This window comes from Equus quagga, chromosome 10 (assembly GCF_021613505.1).
Source record: "Equus quagga isolate Etosha38 chromosome 10, UCLA_HA_Equagga_1.0, whole genome shotgun sequence".
Lineage (NCBI taxonomy): Eukaryota > Metazoa > Chordata > Mammalia > Perissodactyla > Equidae > Equus > Equus quagga.
The window spans coordinates 90,251,566-90,272,294 of NC_060276.1; positions in this window are offsets into that span (position 1 = coordinate 90,251,566).

Sequence of the window (20,729 nt, forward strand, 5' to 3'; positions counted from 1 at the left end):
GTGGGGGATAAATACCCCAGCCTCCTCACCTCTCGGGAGAATAACTTGGAAGCCCGTGCTCCACACTCCTTCCTACGGTGGAAATGAGACTTTGTGACAGATTCATTTGCTCTGGCTGCCATAAATACAGACCGCACAGCTTAAACAACAGAAATGTACTGTCACACAGTGCTGGAGGCTGGAAGTCCGAGATCAAGGTGTCAGCAGGGTTGGTTTCTCCGGAGGCCTCTCTCCTTGGCGTGCAGACGGCCACCTTCTTCTCCCTGTGTCTTCACGTGATCTTGCCTCCGAATGTGTCTGTGTCCTGCTCTCCTCTTCTCATAAGGACACCAGCCAGATTGGCTTAGGGCCCACCCATATGACCTCATTTTACTTTAATCACCTCTTTAAAGGCCCTATTTCCAAATACAGTCACATTCTGAGGTCCCAGGAGTTAGGACTTCGACACATGAATTTGCAGAGGACACAGTTCAGTCTATAACAGTTGCCCACAGTGGCCTGATCGTGCACCCTCTATTAGCTGTCTTCCCACACCCCCGCGGTCCCCCGCTGGTGCTTCCCGCACTAGAATCTTTAGCTCAGGCTTGCTTCTGGGAGAACCCAAACTACAACAGCATGGCCACTCCCTTCCTCTCGACCTTGGCTGCCTGCGCTGTCACTGTGGATGGGATCCAGCTCCCGATTCTGATGAGGGCAAGTCCTGAGATCCCACACAGCCTCTCCCCCTGCAGGGGGAGCAAGCGCCCTCAAACCCCGGAAGCTCAAGGGCTTACACTCTACGCCAGAGAGCTCTCTTCATGTGATTGGTTCCCCGGGCAGCTCTGCTGTTCGTACCTTGGCTATGATTGGCTGCATGTAAATTAGCTAAGCTTAATCCCTTGATCCTGGTTATGATTACTGCACATGCTGCACTATACCTACCTACCCACCCCCCGGCTGGCTGTGGGTTTGATATGGATATGCAAATGAGGCAACCCTAATTTGTTGATGCTGATAAGATGCAGGACACAGGCAGCCCTCCTGTGTGGTGTTGATAAGGTGCTGAGGCCAGAACTGGGATCTGGAGTCACAATTCATACACTCACACCCTCCATAGAGACCATCCCAGCACACCCAGGAGCCAGGATGCGCTGGTTGAGAAATGGTGATGAAGTCAAGACATCTAGGGGCCTGGTGGCATTTCCTGCCTTTATATCACTTGTTCAGGTGTCACATCACCCCAGCCTGCCAGTGTGACCCTGCTGATATGACCGAAAGACTTTGTTCCACACCACTGCCACCTCACAACGGTGCCATGGGACACAGCTTACAAAATGCCTCCCCCTCCATCTGCTCCTTCGTGACAAGCCTGCAAAGTGGAGGGAACAGGAATTGTCACCATCATCCTCGAGATATTTCTATTTGCCTCCTGAGGGCTCAGAGACATTGCCTACGGACCCACTGCTCAGGGACTGTGCGGCTGGAGCTGGAGGCACAGCCTCTGCACCCGGTCCTTTCCCCGGGTGTCCCTGCACTCTGCTTCGACAAACACTCAGCTGGCAATGCTGGGGCAGCCTGGGCCTTGGGCGCCTCTGCCCGATGCCCGGAGGAGCAGCCTGGGCAAGGCGGGTGGAGAAGGGCTGGTTCTCACAGGTTCCGGAGCCTCACTCACACACCAGCCTGATTTCATCTCTCCCCAACTCCAGTGTGGTTTTCCTTTGTGGCTTTTTCTCCAATCCTGACCTTGGCTCCTAGAGGCCCAGCTGTTTTCAATTGCAGGAGGTGGGTGGGGGCGGGCAGGAAAGGTTCCATTCACACCAAACCTCAAGTGTAGCAACAAAGGCAGCGCTAGCAGAGCTGGGCTGAGAGCACTTCGGTGCCTCAGATGGATTTATTCAAAGTTCATAATTACCCTGAAATCTCTTAAAATGAAAACATGATTGAAGAATTAAACCTGGTAAACAAATTAGTCAGAAAGAAAACCTCCGCATAGCAAATGACAAAATGCAAAGAGCCAATCCAGCAAACGAATGGGCTGGTGCTGGAATTGGCAGCCAGGGTGGCAGACAGACCCGGGCCCTGGCTCAGGCAGGGCTGGAGGAGCCAACCTCCTGGGGACAGCGTGGGCTGGGCCCTGAGGGCCGTGTGGTCAGTCAGGTGGCCAGGCCTGGGGGGCCGTGGCCAGGGGCCTGCCGTCTGCTGCAGCTGCTTGGGAAGTTGTCCCCGCAGCTGTGCTCCATTGTAGCCCCGATCAGGAGCCTCGGGCCGCCAGGCCCTGTGAGTGGGCTTTGGGAAGAGGCGGTTTCTCATGCTGAGAGGAGCTGCTTCCATTTTCTGTGTCCCCACCCCCCCCATCTCATCTCATCTCTCATCACAGAACCGCTGGGAATTGGGGCGGGGGGGGGGGGGCGGTGCTAGTTCAGACAGGATATATTTTCTTTGTCCTTCTGAATCAGACCTATTTCTCAGGAACTGCTAACCTCCTATTTGGGGCTTTCTCTAGACAAGGAGGGGTGTCCTGGTTACTAGTGCTGTCTGACGAACCACCCCAAAACCTAGTGGCATAAAACAGCCCTTGATTCCATGGGTTAGGAATTCAGACAGGGGACAGCAGAGACAGCTTGTTTCTGCTCCATGGTTTCTTGAGGCCTTGGCTGGGAGGATTGCATGGCTGGGGGTGACCGGACAGCTGCGGGCTGGAGTCATCTGGAGGTGGAGGATGCTGGCTGTCGGCTGTCTCAGCTAGAGCTGGTCAGAACACCTCCACGGGACCTCTCCACGTGGCCTGGGCTTCCTTCCAGCATGGCGGCCTCCAGGCTGTCAGATGGCTCATGTGGCAGCTCAGAGCTCCAAAGGCAGATGTTTTTGCAAAAAAGACAGATGCTTCATTGCCTTTTCTGATGCACCATTGGAAGTCACTCGACATTCCTTTGCCACATTCTTTTGGGGACAAGTGAAACACAAGCCCATCCAGATTCAAGGCTACGGGCAGATGCCACTTTTGGACACCACTTTTCAATGGGAGGAGTGTCGAACTTGGGGCCACATCGTAAAACCCTCACAAAGGGGTTCCTACCTGTCTGGCTCTTCTTGGAAAGATTGCATCACATTCCAGGGACGACAGATACTTTTTCTGAGGTTCAGACTCCTGGTGCCCTTCTTCCCATACTGAAGCGGGTGGAATGGTGGCCTCCAAAATGCTATGTCCACGTCCTAACCCCTGGAACCTGGGAATGTGGGCTTATTTGGGGAAAAAGGTCTTTGTTGACATAATTAAGTTAAGGATGTTAGAGAAGATCATCCCAGATGATCCAAGTGGACCCTGGCTCCAATGACAAGTGTCCTTAGAAGAGACGCACAGAGGAGAGACGCATGGAGAGGAGAGAGGCCATGAGAAGACGGAGGCAGAGATTGGAGAGCTCGGGCGCCAAGCCAAGGAAGCCCTGGAGCCCCCAGAAGCGGGGAGAGGCAAGGAAGGCTCTTCCTCCAGGGCCTCCAGAGGGGCACGGCCCTGCCGACGCCTGGGTTTCAGGCCGCTGCCTCCAGAAGGGAGAGAGTCCATTTCTGTTGTTGTAAGCCACGCAGTTGGTGGACATTTCTTACAGCAGCCCTAGGACACTAATACACTATCCATGGGACCTTGGCCAAGTGGCCTTCCTTCACTGAGTCTCAGTGAAAGGGGGATGAAAATAGCACCTGCCTCCTAGGGTTGTTGGGCGAATTGTGAGCGAACCCGCGGGAGGTGCTTCGCCCAGCAGCTGGCACTATTCTATAATTGCTCTCATGAATAGAGTCTCGTAGAAGCAGGTGGAGGCCTATTTAAAACAAAACCAAAACGGCTTAGAAAGACAATGGAATGGAACACAAAGGCAGGTGATGGTCTACCCTAGTCTAGCGCTGCTTGCATCACCTGCCTCCTGCCTCACTCAGGACTCTTGAGACGAGTTTGCCTGTGACCCTGGGAGCCACCCCTTCAGGACAGGGCCTGCCCTGTCGGCTCTGGTCGCCTCTCCCATTTCCTGCCTTTCTCCAAGGCTGCTTCTCTGCGCCCCGGGCCGGACACTTGCTGACGTGGGGTCTGCTGCCTGGTGCTCTCTGGGCCTCAGAGACATTGGCACCATCTGCGCTCCCCACCTAGACTGGGAGGGTCTCCGGGGCAGGAGCTCTGTGCCCCCACCCCCGCCCCCAAGGGGCGCTCAGGAGCTAGACCCAGCTTCAGAGTTGGCTGGTTTCCTCTTGCTGCTGGAGCAAGTTACCACAAACTTACCGACTTAGAACACCACGTGTTTACTCTCTCACAGTTCTAGAGGTAAGAGATCTAAAATCAAGGCGTCGGCAGGGCTGTGTTCCTTCTGGAAACTTCAGGGGGCAATCCGTTTCCTTGCTTTTTCTAGCTTCCAGAGGCCACCTGCATTCCTTGGCTCGGGGGCCCTTCCTCCATCTTCAGAGTCAGCAGTCACATCCCTCTGACCTCTGCTTCCATCGTCACATCTCCTTTTGTGACTCTGGTCCTCCTGTCCCCCTCTGATAGGGAACCTTGTGGTTACCTTGGGCCCACCTGGATAATCTAGGGTGATCGCCCATCTCAAGATCTTTAATTCAATCGCATCTGCAAAGTGCCTCTGCCACGCAAGGTGATAAACATATTCACAGGTTCTGGGGACTAGGATGTTCTTGGGGGGCTGGGGGACACTCCTACCACAGAGCTGCCCAGAGATAGGCTTAGGTGGCTAGGCCTTTATACCTCCATATGAAAAGGTCACTGGAAGGGTGTGACTTTGACCAAGGCACTCTCTGCAGCTGAGGGCAGCCCCTGAAGGTGCTGACAGCTCGAGGGTACCCCTGAGAGCGCCCCACAAACTAGCACAGCAAGTCCTTTCTTAAAGGGGGATCTGGGCGTGTATCATGGTGTCCACCACGTTGCTCCAAGCCCAAATCCTGGCACAGTTACGGGCACCAAATAGGCTCTTAACTTTGACTTTAGGAGCATAAGTTGCCACCTAGAGGTTCACCCTAAGAGGAATCCCCAGAAATGGATCATAGTGACAATGAAGCCCACTGCTGGAGCATATACCATCTGCCAGGCCCTGTGCCGAGTGCTGGACTCACATTACCTCATCACCTGCCCAACCTCATCCTATTCATTTGTCTGTACAGAGAAGGAAACTGAGGCTCAGGAAGGGGAGGTCGTTTGTCTGAGGTCACACAGCCATAGTCAAGGCAGGACTCAAACCCGTGTCCTTCCAGCTGTCCAGCACTACGACATAGTCCAGCTGAAGTGACACAGCTGTGGTAGAATGAACTGGACACCCGAGACCAGAAGGGTCCCCTTCCAGGCCTTGCCGGGTAAGTCTGGGTGTGTGCTCACTTGGCCCTGCCGTAATCCCTCCATGTGGGGGTGGTCCTCATCCCGTCCCCACCTCCCCAGCTCATGTGAAGAGCTGTACCAAAGTGCCTTGAACAGAGATGCTCATGCATTGTTGGTGGGAGTGTAAAATAGCGCAGCCGCCGTGGGAAACAAGATGGCGGCTCCTCAATGAGCGTTTTTCACAATAGCCAGAAAGTGGAGGCAACCCAAGTGCCCATCAACAAAATGTGGTGTAGCCAGACAATGGAATAGTATTCGGCCTTAAAAAGGAAGGCAATTCTGATGCACACTACAACAGAGGTGAACCTTGAGGACGTTATGCTAAGTGAAAGAAGCCAGACACAAAAAGACGAATACTGTATGAGTCCACTTACATGAGGTCCCCAAAATAGGCAAATTCATGGAGACAGAAAGTAGCTCAGAGGTTCCTAGGGGCTGTGGGGGGAGAGGGGAGGGAGTTATTTATTGTTTGACGGGTATGGGGTTTATGCTGGGGATGATGAAAAAGTTCTAGAAATAGTGGTCATGGTTGCACAACATTGTGAATGTACTTAATGCCACTGAATGGTACACTTAAAAATGGAAAATGGGGGGCCAGCTCTGTGGCATAGTGGTGAAGTTCTGTGTGCTCTGCTTCGGTGGCCTGGGTTCGCGGGTTCAGATTCCGGGTGCAAACCTACTCCACTCGTCAGCCATGCTGTGGAGGCGTCCCACATACAAAGTAGAGGACGATTGGCACAGATGTTAGCTCAGGGCTAATCTTAGCAAAAAAAAGAGGAAGATTGGCAACAAATGTTAGCTCAGGGCAAATCTTCATCAGCAAAACAAACAAAAAAAAGGTTAAAATGGTAAATTTTACGTTATGTCTATTTTTACCACACACAAAAAGGAGAGAGAGATTGTCAACACTGAGAAGAGATTCTGCACTGCAAACCCTTCCACTACACCTGACTCAAGAGCAAGTGTGCAGGCTGGGCCTTTCTCATCTATCTCTCCCTTTACCCCTGAGCCTCTGTCACGTGGACTGTCACAAGATGGAGCCCAGAATGCCCGAGTGTGGGCCTGGGCCTGGTTTGCCTGACGCCTTCCACTTCGGTGTCCTCCTTGGCCACAGAAGGGCTCGAGGCCTCTGCAGCACAGTGTTGCAGACCTAGTAGGTCGTTGAAGAAATGTATACAGCTGTAACAGATGCTGTGGGTGCCTATGCATGTGCACTTGGTACCCATCTTTCACATCTCCAGCTCTTTGCCTGGGGGTTTTCCCTGGCTGCAGGAAAGCCTGGGAGAGGCAAGGAGTTGTGGCTCCCAGGGACAGCCCTCAACTAACGACTAAAGGGATTGAAGGATAAATACCCCAGCTCCCTCACTCCTCATGTAAATTCTACTTCATCTTTGCTCACTCCCTCCAACACATTCCACAGTACAATGTCCACTCATTCCCCGAATTACTTATAATTCTCTGCTCCTTCAAGCCTCCATTCCTTTCCGCAGTTTATTTCCTCTGCTGAAATGATCTTTCCCGCTTTGTCCAACCTGGAAAACTCCTATTCAGCCTTCAGAACCCAGTTCTGATATCCCTTCAGGAAGCCTTCCCTGACTCCTCCCAACACTTCACTTGGTGTGGTCACTGAATTCATTTCCAGTCTCTAACACGAGCCCTCATGTGCACACACACATATACAGTGAGTCCTTAAATGAAGAGCCTGCTATATTCCGAGCAACCAGGACACACAATGCTTAGTACATATTAGACACTCAATATTGAAATTTAGTATTGCTTATTCCCTTTTTATTCTGCATGAGAATTTTGGAAAGTTCATATTGAAAAGGTGATCCTTTTAAAACCTAAGTCACTCCTTTGCTCAAAACCCTGCAGTGGTTCCCCATTTTACTCAAAGTAAAAGCCAAGGTCCCAGCAATGGCCTCCAAGAGGGTACAAGAATCTGCCCCATTGTCATGTCTCGGCCTGAGTGTCCTGTTCTCTCCCTTCCTCTGCCCCAGCCACACTGGTCTCCTTGCTGCTCCTGGAACACTCCAGGTGATCCTACCTCAGGACCTTTGTACTGGCTGTTCCCTCTGGCTGGAATGGTCTTTCCCCGGATAGTCGCCCAGCCTACTCCTTCACCTCCTTTGAGCCTCTCCCTGACCACTGTAGGGGACGAAAAATAATTTCCCTCTAACCCTCTAGGTTCTTGACTGAGACGCCTCTGTAATAAAAGGCAGATTAACAGGAGAAAAACAGGCAGACATATAACAACAAGTATACCTCCAGTATACCTGGGAGAGACCCAGGAAAACTGAGTAACTCCACGAAATGGTCCAAGACACCCCATTAAATACCATCTCCCACTAAAGACAAGAGGTGTTGGGGAGGGGGCCAGTTATGAGAGGTTATCGGGCAAAGCACAGCAGACAAGGGTCAGGTGGTTATGCGGATTGAAGTCCTGCCTTCTCCATCGATAGGAGCTTCTAGAGCTTTAGAGCCAGGCTTCTCTTCCAGGTACAGAGGGAGACAGCCTCACAAATGGAGACTCCCTTATAAATGTGAACGTCTCTTACAAAAGGGTAACTTCTACTTGGTTTTCGGAGCTTCTCCTGTGTCTGCTCTTTCTGAAAAATAACCAGCTCAGGATGCTCCTTACGCCAGAGGCAGCTTTTGGGGTGACAAACTCTGCTCCCCTTCAATTAGTCCCCCTTCTCCTCTCCTCGTACGTTTTCCCATAGTGCTTCTCCCCTTTTTAAGAGATAAGATCATTTGCTCATTATCCCGGTTCCTGCTTGTCTCCCCCATTCCTAGACTATAAACTCACCAGAGGTGGACTCTCCCATCTGTGTTGCCCCTTGCTCTATCCCCAGTGCCTAGACTGGCTCCTGGCACGCGGCAGGCGCTCACTAAACATTTGCTGAATAAATGAACCCAGGGTGTCCATCGCTCTCGGATTAGAAAAAGCAGATTCCCCAAGGCCTGGCCTCCTGGAGGTAAAAGCAGCCGGAGCCCCCAGTTTCTCTGCGCTCCATGGAAGCTCGGGGCAGGGACCTCCCTCCTGCCTGGAGATTCTTCCAGAAATGCTCCTCCATGTCCCCTACCACTGCTTTCATTTGATGAGGAAGTTTTCCCTCACGGGCGCCCCATTGCCCTGCACGTCATCAACTCCTGAGCTGGACTCAAGACCCAGGGTCGGAATGAGAGCTCCAGGAGCAGGCCCCCGTGGTCTGTGTTGGTGGCAGAGAGACCTGGCTGAGGTGGCCTGGCCTGGAATGCGCCCAGGAGGCTGGGAGAGGCCTCGCCTCAGCACACCCCTCTTCTGGTTTTGGGGCCCTGCAGCCTGAATGGCCTGAGGAGGAGCTCATAAATGTCAAGAGGGTACATTTTGAGCCGTTACAACACAATCGGTCAAAGCCATCTCTCAAGTTTTCAGGAAAATTCCACAGGTTCTCTACAGTAAGCACTTACAGGAATTTCTACCCTTTTCAAAGGAAAAAGAAAGAATACTCATAATGATTTCTCCCTTCACTGGGCCAAGTTCTGGGAGACCAGGCAGGACCTGCATCTAATTAGCTACCCCGAGAGCCAGGCGTGATTCACCCGCCCATCATTTACAAGCATATCAAGATTTCAGGTTTTGCAACTGAGGCTCAAAACGAAACCATTTGGGTTTCGCAGACCTGCCGCAGCGTGCTGGCTTCAGCTTCGAACTGGTGATTTAGTAAACAAGCTGGAGGGGAAAACCCAGCTCCTCATCAACAGGCAAGACTCTACGGCCTGGCTTGGAGGCTGAGGCAGCAGCTTGATAAGAAGAGGAACGAAAGCAGAGAGAGATTTCAAGTTGAGAGGACTCCGGGGATGGTGGGGCTGACAGGGAGGGGTTGAAGGGATGGCAGATCAAAGGGCCCCCTCAGGCCAAACCTGTGCAAAGTGCTTTGATCTCCTAATCACATCTATTTATCTTGGGTCCGGCCTGAGACAAAAGAACCAACTGGAAGGACCGGGGGTCCTGAGGCCCGTTTGGAGCGCTTGCATTTCTGTGGGTACTCAGGACCTTGGTAACCAAGAAGGTGGTCCTGGGAGCCCTGAGCCCCAGCTCGGCCCGGAGAGCTGCCAACAGCCCCAGGGGGAGAGAAACCATCGGCCAGTGACTTCAGAACTAGGCCTGGAAAGCGAGACCTGAGCTGGCAGCCAGATGCAGAGGCGACAGCAGCAACATCCACAGGGATCTCCAAGAGTGCCGTGTGGAGACAGGCGGGCTGGAGGGAGGGGAAGCCAGGCTCTCGGTAGCCTTTCATTCGGCTCCCCCTCATCTGCTGACAGCAACAGGAATCACTCACTCAGTCCTGGCACTGTTCTTCACACGGTCTCTCTATGAACCCACAGCTCTACTATCATAATCCCCATTTTACAGATGAAGAAACTGAGGCACAGACAGGTGGAGTGACTCACACAAGGTCACGCAATTTGCAAACACTGGGGCGGGAGACTTCCACGCAGGCCAGGCGGTCTGGCTCCACCGTGCACACACCTCACGACTAAGCACCGGCCTCGTGACCTTGGAAACCGGCCGTGGGCAGCGCCAGACCTAAGGGGTCCTGGCTGGCTCTAACATCTGGGTTTGTTGTTTCAACCTCTCTGGATCCTTTTCCTCATCTGTTTTGTCAGATGCCAATAACAGGCCCCCACAGGGGTGTTTTGAAGCTTGAGAGATGCCAGGAACGTCAAAGTGTGACAACAACAACAGAACTACAGGCCACGCAAACAGGAGAATCTAGGGTTCTTTTCTTTCCTCCGCTCAGCTCCGCCCGAGAGATCAAAGTGACAAGGGGCGTGGGGGGGAAAGGTTGGGGAGCAGAGCTGACGGGCAAGAGGGGGTTGGGCTGTGGAAATAAAAGCCACTGGGATCTTTTCCTGGCTGGAAAGGGTTCTGAAACGACTCTCCTTGGGGGGGCCTACCAGCATAGTGTTGGCCTTCTAACTCCAGGAGGCGCCATTCACATAGGATACAGTGCCACTGGCGAACCCTGGAGTCATCCGACATGCCTACCAAGCTGACTGGGAGAAGCTTCTAGAAAGGCACATCTGCTTAGGGAACAGCCCTGACCACAGCCCCTGGGCGTGGGGAGCAGGAAGCGAAAGGCCTGAGGCGTTGGGGGGCAGAGGTTAGGGAAAGGGCAGAGGCCAACAGAGGGGACTGGGGAGGCCAGGGCAGGCAAAGGGGGGCAGCCATTAGAGACAAACTCAGGGAAGCCCCCCTCCCCCCGCCTCACTCCCCCGGGCTGCGGGAGGGAGATCCTGACCACATCAGGGGTGTGTGGCGAGGAAATGAGGCCTCCTCAGGAACGAGCTGCAAATGAGAACCGTATGGAGCCTGGGATCCCCGCAGGAGCGCGGAGAAGGGATCCAGTTGCGTCCATGGGAAAGTTATTATCATCTCCGCCGAAGTTAAACATTCTGGAGAGTCTGCTTTCCATCTCCTCCGCCTGGGAGCCGGCCTGGGAGCGGGGGGGCCTGGTGGGCCATGTTTTGCGAGGGAAGTCGGGGACAGGGAGGGGCTGTCAGAGGCGGCCAGGGGAGGCTCCCGCCCCCGCAGCCTCTGTTCCCGCCCTGCGTCTGCGCGCTCCTTCTCCAGTGCTCGGGAAGGCATTCGCCCAGGGCAGGCCCTCTCTGGGGGTGTCAGAGGCCGCACTTCACCCATGCAAGTCCCTGCACAGGTGGAGGGGAGGTGGAACGAGAGGCCCTGGCCCCTGAAGAGCAAAACAGGTCATGCAGGACTCAGGGAGAGCTGCAGGAATGCGAGGGCCTCGGCTTCTGGACAGTTCTCGGTGCCCTCACAAAATGTACTAGGAATGGAAGTGAGTGGAGCAGAGAGGTCCAAGGAGGGGGGAGGACCAGCCTCCAGGTGCTGCGCCTCCACCAGCATCTACCAGTGACCTTTGGGACAGTAAAGCCGCCTCAGAAAATGGCCCTCCAGCTGTGGCCGCCATCGGAGGTCAGCGAGAAGCTGGTTTTCAGGGGAACAAGTGAGCTGGGCAGAGGACACAGCGGCCACCAAGCCTGCGGAGCCCGAGCACCTGCTCACGCACCTCGGAGGTGTCCGCCTCAGAGTTGTCTCCCTCCCCGCTCCTCTTGTGCCCAGGGAGTCTCCACTCCCCGAGCGGGAAGGGCGGAAGGCTGCCTCCTCACAGCTCTTCCCTTACCCTCTGGCCCATAGCCCTGCTGAGGTGTTCTGGGCTTTTCTCTTGAGAGTAACAGTGGAGAAAAACAGGAGTTTTAAAAGGCTCCCTTCTGACACACATACCCCGCTTTTCTGGACAGGCAGAGGCCTGCCTGGATGCCAGTGAGGATGTGCAAATGTCGCAGTCCGAGCCATGGTACCCAGCCTCCGAGAACCTCCCTGGCACTTCCCCCAGGGGCGAGCACGAAGGGGACTCCAGTCCTGCCTGCACAGACTGAGAAGTAGGGTGGGGCAGACGTGGGCTCTGGAGCCTGCGAGGTCCAGGTCTTGGCCCCAGTTCTGCCACTGGTCAAGCCACATAACCTCTCAGACCAGTTTTCTCACCTGTCACAATGAGGAAGGTAACACTAGTGGCCAGAATGGTTTTAAGGATTAGCTGACAAAACACATCTAGCCTATGGAAGGCACATGCCAAATGAAGATTCCTTTCTCTTCCGCATCCTGACCCCAGACCGGCCCAGAGGAGACATGGGCATTGAGGACTGGAATTGAAATGAGTTAGCCATCAAATTCAGATGCTTACACAAATTTGAAGTTTACAAAACTCATAAAACTCTCATAAAAAGAGTCCAGTGGTGGGCAGTCTGGAGCTGGTATGGCAGCTCTACCATCATCAGGGTCCCAGGCTCCTTCTCTAATTTTGCTTTGCTTTCTTTTGCATGGGGCTTCCATCCTCAAGATCACAAGATGGCTGCTGGAGCTCCAGCCATCATCATTCCATGCAGGACAGATTTAGGAAGAAGGAGAAGGGCAAAGGGCAAAGGGGACTTCTCCCAGCCGAATCAGCTTCTTTGAAGACTTGCCCTTATATATTACTGGCCACCTCTAAGCTTCAAGCAAAGCTGGGAATGTAGTCTTTTACCTGGGCACAATGCTGCCCCTAATAAAATCCAAGGAAGAGGGAAGAATGCAGGGTGGATATTCATGGGTACAGCAGCACTGTCGTTTAAAATACTGAAATATCTCCATAATGATGATAAATGGCCCCTTCCCCAAGCCTCACCGCCCCCCCCCCCCCCACGTCCCTCCTTGTGGCCCTGACTCCTCCTCTTATCTTCCCACGACCCAGACACAGAAGGATCAATGCCCGGCCCGGTAGAGGACTTCCTGAATGCTGGTTCTGCCCTGGGCAGACATTTGCTCTGATTGGTCCTTGCCTATACTCTACGGTGGTGAAATATTTCAAACATCGCCCTTGGAAGAATGGGTGCCAGGGCGATGACTAGCCCCGATGAAGGTTCCTAGCAGCTACACAGGAAGAAAGAAAAGGAAATGAGTGACAGCTCAAAGGACACAGAGTACTTCTACTGCACAAGACTTGGTCTGCTCTCTAGGACAAGAAGCACCCTTAGAACTGAGCAATCAAGGCTCATGGCCTGGGGCCCATGCTCTAGAAGGCCCTGCTCTGGTCACACCCCTGCCCAGGGGGGCAAGGAGTCCACAGGACCAAAGGGACACCCACCTGGAGGCTGTTCTCTCTGTCTGGATGCTCTTTGGGATGCCGGGACCCCAGAATTCCCTGCCAGATGGCCCTGAGCCCACTACCACGGACTGCCCAGGTCTCCTCCCCTTGTCTACCCTCCCAGGAGCACACGTCACCATCTGTTCGCACCCTTAGGTAGCAGAGGGGTGACTGTGTGCAGGGGGAGGATTGGGGCGGGGAAGAAAATGGACAGAGCTGGACCATGTGGGCTGGAGGGCGAGCATGTACTCACACCAGACCCCTCCCGGCATGAGACCGAGCCCCACAGCAGGGAAGAGAAGGGGCCGATGGGGGCCGGGAGCCAGCTTGCTCCAGAACTTGGAGGAATCCAAGAATTCTGAAGTTGTCCCTGGTCTTTCACGTCACTGTGATGTTACATTTGTCAACCTATTTTATGTAATGACTGGTAAGCTTGATTTTAATTTTTAAATATTTAGAGATACGGTATATGGGCCTCTGTGTGTCCTCTTGTCCTGGACCCCAACAAAGTTAAAGGCAAGTGTGTTCACAATGATCACCCATTAGTAAGTCTGGTCTCCGTATCTATAGGGAGGGAAGAGTCAGAGCGGGGAGCAGACCTGGAAGAAGCAGACCTGGATGGACCCCAGCAGGGCCATCAAGGCAGCCCTGGCCTCAAGCCCTCACTGCTGCCTTCCTGCCTGCTGGGCAAGCCCCGGATGTCCCTCACAGCATCATGAAACGGGGCTGCGGCTCTGAGGTTTGGCTGAGTGCTATTTGATGACCATCCCTGCAAGGGACATTTGCTGAGCATCTTGTGGGGGCCAGGCTGTGCGGATGCAGGCAGCAGCGGCAGTGCATGGGCCACTTGTGGTAGAGGAGGTGCGGTAAGCCATCAATGTCCACTCTCAGGCCCAAGGAGAAGTGGAGCTGGAAGAGGCTGGGTGTGAGGGTAGTGCCGACAGACCGGACAGATGCCACCGCGGGCAGGAGCGCCCCAATGGAGAGACGGCAGATGCAAAGACCCCAGCCCCATCTCCGGAGGGACCCCTCGTCTCCAGTGGAAGGGAAATCAAGAGCCTTGGGAGTGGTCTCAGACCTGCCCCTTTCCCCCCGGGGCCTGCCCGAAGTAGCAATTTCAGCTCATCAGACTCAGGGCACAGCAGGCGGCTGGGACAGGAACCTGACCTGCTCCTTGGTCTTGCCTGCAGCCTGCAACCCAGTCCCCACTGCCCGGGTGTCCCAGGCACAGCTCCGCTGTCGCCTGCAGCCCTCCTGCCCTTCTCTTCCCCGGAGCCGACTCCCCCGCACTTGGACTTCTGGAAACAACGGTCACAGCTGAGACTAGCCACACACACCGGCCAGCCTGGGGGCCCTGGCCCCTGGGGACTACGAGTCCCTCCCCTCAAACTCTGTGACAAATTCTGTGTGCTGCTACTCTTCCAGGGAGGGAGCCCCTCGTTTTCCTATATCTCCCAGCAAAAACTCCCAATGATTTCTGGATTCTTCTGAAGAAATGCTTTTTTGTATATGTATGTCCAGCTCTCATTTTCAGTGAAAAATCTCGTTTTGCTAACTTTTAAAAGTATATTACAAAACATTTCATGGCTTTGTAGAAATAGGTAAGTTTAGGAAAGCAAAGAGGAGAGAGAGAGAGAGAGAGAAAGCGCACTTCCTTCACCAACACCCCAAACAAAATCCAGATCCACGATTATACTCTCTCCGCATCCAACATTTTTCCTTCGGAGCACTGATCTCGGTTTGTAATTATATTTTTACATATAAGGCCATTTGTTTTCCGTCTGAAGTTAGGAGCTGTGCCTGTTTTCTTTTTAAGTGTCTACGAATTGCCTAGCACAGTTCAGGCAATAATAAGTGTGAAATGAATTAATGAATTCTTCAAGGGAATGGCTCCAAAAACAAGGTTTGAGGAATTTGCAGAAGAGTGAGACCAGTTTCCATGTGCTCTCAAACCAATTCCAATTATTGGTTGGGATTCTGCCCCCAAAGAGAAGATCTGAGAGGAGGCTGATGTTGCCCTGCGCCCTGGATATACACCTGAACACCTCCTGCCCCTCGCCTCTGCTGTCTCAGTTCCAATAGCCACGTAACAAATTTTCCCGAGACATAGTGGCAATAAAAGGAAAGAAAAGAATTATGCTCACAGATTCTGCAGGTCAGAAGTTCAGACAGGGGGCAGCAAGGACAGCTTGTTTCTGCTCCGTGATATCTGGGGCCCCGGCTGGGGGATTGGAGGATAGCGTCGGTCATTGGCTTGGCCCTCAGTTTCTCTCCCCATGAGCTTCTCCATGTGGACTCTCCGCTTGGGCTGGTTTGGACTTGCTCACAGCACGGCCACTGGATCGTAAGGCAGAGCGGCTCAAGAGGAAGAGCCTCTACCCCGGGGTGGAAGCTGTATTGCCTTTTATGACCCAGCCTCAGAAGTCATAAAGCATCACTTCTGTCTCCTTCTATTCGTCAAGGCAATTACAAAGTCCCATCCAGGATGAAGGAGGGGGACTCAGGCTCCACCTGTTGATGAGAGCGTGTCATGGTTCTAGAAGAACACATGGGACCAGAAATAGTGTTGTGGCCATTTTGGGAAAATAAAATCTGCCTCACGCCCAACATTATTGTGCCAGTCCCGTGCTTGGTACTCTCAGATTCCACCCCTTTCCTCATCTTCCTCTGCTCTGCTTTGTCTGCATGTTTCTTGGTGTCCATGGATGGCACTGGAAGGAGACTGGAGAACAGAAGGAAGGGAAGAGCCAAAGTGTTTCTCCTCCTTGCTCTCTGCCTCAGCAGCTAGAGCTCCTCTGTGGCTGCGGATCCCAGAGGACAGGACCACTGCAGCTCTGGCTTCTGCCTGCTGACCCCACTTCCGGGCTCCACAACCTGGCTCTGCTCTACATCCCTCCAGCTTTAGGAGCAAGAGAGGCTTCCTGCACTTGCTTATGCCTGGCTTGCCTCACCTTCTCCTGTTTGGCTGCTCAATTCTCCATCACATGTGTAAACAATTTTGTGCATTAAGTTTCATCTACTCAAAATACCTAGAGTAGTTCTTGTTTTCTTGACTGGACGTGGACTGTTCTAACTAGCAAGGACCAGTGAGAGCAGGAAGAGCCGAGAAGGTCATGGAATTTGTGTCAGAAACCCTGGGATCAAGTCTTGGCCCCATCGTCACTCAATTTGATTCACTTTGAAAAGTTTACCTTTTCCCTGGATTCTAAAAGAGCAAAATTAGAGTCTTTGAGGCTCATGCTCATAACAGGAATTTTCAGTTTCCTTTTCAGACCTTTAGAGTAGTTGTCTGACTTTGATAGCTCTCTACTTTCTTAAGTGTACTTCAGACCCACAGGACCCTCACCCACAGGGCCAGGCACCACAGAGTCGAGACTGTTGGCCAGACAATGCATATGGTAGCCCACCTCCAAGATAGCCTCCAGTGATCCCCACCTCCTGTTATTCACACCCTTGTGAATGACCAATAGGATATTGTGAGAATGACAGAGTGTGACTTCCAAGGCTAGATTATCAAAGATATTGTGGCCTCTGCCCTGCTCTCTCTTGGATCAATCTATCTAGGGGAAGCCAGCTGCCATGCTGTGAGGACACTCTGTGGAGAGGTCCACATGGTGAGAAACTGAGGGCTCTGCCAATAGCCAGTGAGGAACCGAGGCCTATTGCCAATAGCCATGCAAGTGAGCTGTCTTGGAAGTGGATCCTTTGGCCCCAGTCAAGCCTTCAGGTGAATGCAGCCCCAGCCAACGTCTTGACTACAACCTCATGAGAAACCCTGAGCCAGAACCACCCAGCTAAGCTGCTCCTGAATTCTTGACCCATAGAAAAGGCGATAATAAACGTTTGTTGTTCTTTGAAGCCACTAAGTTTTGGCATAATTTGCTATGCCACAATAGATAACTAATACAGTACAGTAACATTATACTCTGAGAGCAGCTCCAAGGATAGAAATTCTGCTGTTGACTCCTAGGAGGTAGCCATCCCCACATTTAAAAGCATGTTCAAGGGGCCGTCCCTGTGGCCGAGTGGTTAAGTTCACGCACTCTGCTTCAGCGGCCCAGGGTTTCGCTGGTTCGGATCCTGGGCGTGGACCTAGCGCCGCTCATCAGGCCACGCTGAGGTGGCGTCCCACATAGCACAACCAGAGGACCTACAACTACAATATACAACTATGTACTGGGGGCTTTGGGGAGAAAAAAAAAAGAAGATTGGCAACAGATGTTAGCTCAGGTGCCAATCTTTAAAGAAAAAAGTATGTTCAAGGTGGATAAGGAGTCGAACATTAAAAACCTATGAAAGTACTAGAAGAAAACACAAACTAATTTTTCACCCGATTGGGGTGAGGAAAGCTTTCATAGGCAAGCCATGAAATCTGGAAGTCATGGAAAAGATGGACAGATTTGACTACATAAAAGTAAAACCTTGTGTATGAAAAAAGACTTCGTAAACAATGTGTAAGAGAGTGGCAGACTGGGAGGAAATAGGCGGAGAAGAAGGTAAAGGCAAACCCCACAATGCCACATGGAAGGGCTGGAAGGGGCAGGTTTTATTGGGAAATTTTTCAAATAAATGCTCAGCAAGATGAGGCACACAGACCCTGCTCTCTCATCAGCCCACAGAGGCAAGCAAGGGCTCTGGATGTTGGATGCATGGCAGGCCGTGATACAGGGGAGGGACCCTGCCCTCCCCTCCCTGTATGCTGCCTTTGAATTGTGTAAGCTTGGAGAGGCTTTACATATAGGGAATAAACTGTCAAGACCTGGCTGCATGCACGCTGGAAGAAGGGGAGCCCTCAGCCCAGTGCAAACTTGGGTTTAGTCAGAGCTACTCCCGCTAGGGGGAAGGCAGGGGTCCTCAACCTGAGCAGGCAACAAGAGAAGGAGTGCCAGAGTCATCACTGGACCATTCTGCTTGTCATGCCACAAAAGTTTGCCACATACATAACGGACAGAATGTCACCATCATTGATAAGCAAAGAGTTTCTATAAATTAATTAGAAAAAAATAGTCCAATGAAAAATAAGCAAAATAGAGTAAGACAAATCACAGATGAAGAAGTGTAAAAGGCCCAGCCACACACGACAAGATGCTCAATTTCATCCAATGATAACAGTAGTACAAAACTAAAATCAAAATGAAATACCATTTTTGACTTGTTCCACTGGTGGAAAAATTTAAACAATTGACCATAGCTAGTGTTGGTGGGAGGGTAAATTGGTTCGGCACTTTTTGAAAGGCAATTTGGCAATCTCTCTCGCAATTATGAGTGGATAAATCCTTTATGCTCAATAACCCCTACAGAAATCAATCTTACAGAAACACACAAAAACTCAGGGAGATATGAACTCATATTCCAAAACTATTTACCACATACTGTTCCAGGTGCTGGGAGCTGTTCCAGGTGTTGGCACCATTCCAGGTGCTGGGGATGTAGCAGTGAAAAAAGAAGTCCCTGCTTACAGTCTGGGGGGGGAGACAGTTCAAAACCCGTGGGCAAATGAAGTGCCATTACGCTCAGCAGGGATGCTACAAGTAAAAGGACTGACAATGTCAAGTGCTGATAAGAAAATGGAGCAACCAGAACTGTCATACTTTGCCGGTGGGCATGTAAAACAATGTATCAGTTTCCTACAAAATTAAATATACACTTATCATATAACCCAGTAATTGCACTCTTAGATGTTTACCCAAGAGAAATAAAAACATAGGGCCACAAAATCTTGTACACAAACATTCATAGTTTTATTCATAATAGCCTCAAACTGTAAATGACCCAAATGTCCATCAATAGAAGAATGAATAGACAAATTATGACATCCATTCAATAGTATATTACTCAGTAAAAACAAAAAAGAAATTAACTATGGAGGCACACAACAATACGGACAAACCTCAAAAATATTATGCTAAACAAAGTATTGTGCACTCACATGAGAAGGCATTCTATGTGATTCCATTTATATGAAATACCAAAAAAGACAAAAATTTATCTATAGTGGCGAAGCAAATCGGTGTTTGCCTGGGGCTGCGGAAGGGAGGAGGGTATTGACTGCAAAGTGGGCACAAGGAAATTCTCTGGGGTGATGAAAATGTTTCCTACTTTGATTACAGCGGTGGTTACATGGGTTACATTTGTCAAAACTCATCAATCTGTACATTTTATTACCTGTAAATTACACATCGATAAAGTTGATTAAAAGAAAATGTGTGAGTGGATTCTCATTATATATGGCACAATCCCACCCATGAAACCTTCTGGAAATAACAGCACGGGTTCTTCCCACTTGGCCTGCAATTAGGGCACCAAAGTGCTGTGCTAGAATGTGTGAGAGACACTGAACTCCACAGTCACACAGATGGGGACGAGAGGGGACACCTGTCAGGAAGTGCTCTCTCTCTCAGGAAGTGTAAGACAGTGTTTTGATCAGAGGCAGCAGATGTGAACTGAAATAGTACTGCTCTGTGATGTTAGGGTCTCGTTGCCCTGAAGCTGAATCCAAGATTTAAAAAATATACCTAATTATGTGTCACTCTACGGTTCATGTCTCTAACCAAAGTTGCTCTTATCCTGGTTACCCATTGCTGCATAGCACCCCCAAACCTAGCGGCTTAGTACAACAATGTATTATTATCTCTTATGGTTCTGTGAGTTGACAGGGCTCAGCTGGGGCTTTTCACTCGGAGTCTCTCATGCAGTTGCAGTCTGGTGTCCGCTGGGGCTGGAGTCCTCTGAAAGCTTAATGGAGCTGGACGTCCAAGAGGGCACACACGTAGGGTTGGCAGTTAACATTGGCTCCTGGCTGGGAACTTAACTGGGGTTTCAACTGGAGTGCCTTATATGTGGCCTCTCCATGTAGTTCAGGCTTCTCAAAGCATCGTGGCTGGGTTCCAGGAGGGAGTGTCTCCAAAGCGAGCATTCTGGTAGGCCCAGGTGGAAGTTGCAAGGCTTTCCGTGACCTCGTCCTGAAAATCGCACAGTATCACTTCCACCTCATTCTATCAGTCAGAGCAGTCACAGGATCCACCCGGGTTCAGGGGTTGGAGAGACAGACCCCTCTTCTTGGGAGGGGAGTGGCAGGTCATGCTGCAGAAAAGCACGTGGGATATTGTTGCAGCCATTTTTTGAAATGCAGCCATCCCAACTATATAGTGAAACCTCTTTTTGCCTTGCTCTCCAAGGTAGAGTTTTAAATTGGGCTCTGATAACTTTGACTAAGGACAAAGGTTTGAAAAAGGCAGGATGACATTGGTGGTCAGCCCAATGGTATGCAGAGCCTTGATATAGATACGCTAGCAGTGTTAGGCCTTACGGAAGTTAGTGTTCCCAAATAACTATTCGCTTTTCCTCTGCAGTCCTTAGAGTGCAGAGTCTCTCTTACTCCAGGACTCCCCTCTGCTAATAGCCTCCCATAATCAACCTAATCCAAAAAATATTTCTCTGGGCCACACCTGACCCTATATTCTCATCTGCCAGCGTTCGTTCCATCCCTGCTCACTTCCCTCCAGGTGTGTGCAATGTCCTGTAGAGCTGAGCTGCAGTGCCTCATTTCACCAACAGGTGGCAACCTAACATTTGACTCTGGCCTGTGTTTTAGGGAGAGAGGATGTGGGATGGGGTCCGGGAGAAAGGAAAGCGGCAGAGGAAGTGTCTAACATATTCCTGTGTCCCAGCTTGAAATTTTCAAGTTTGAAATT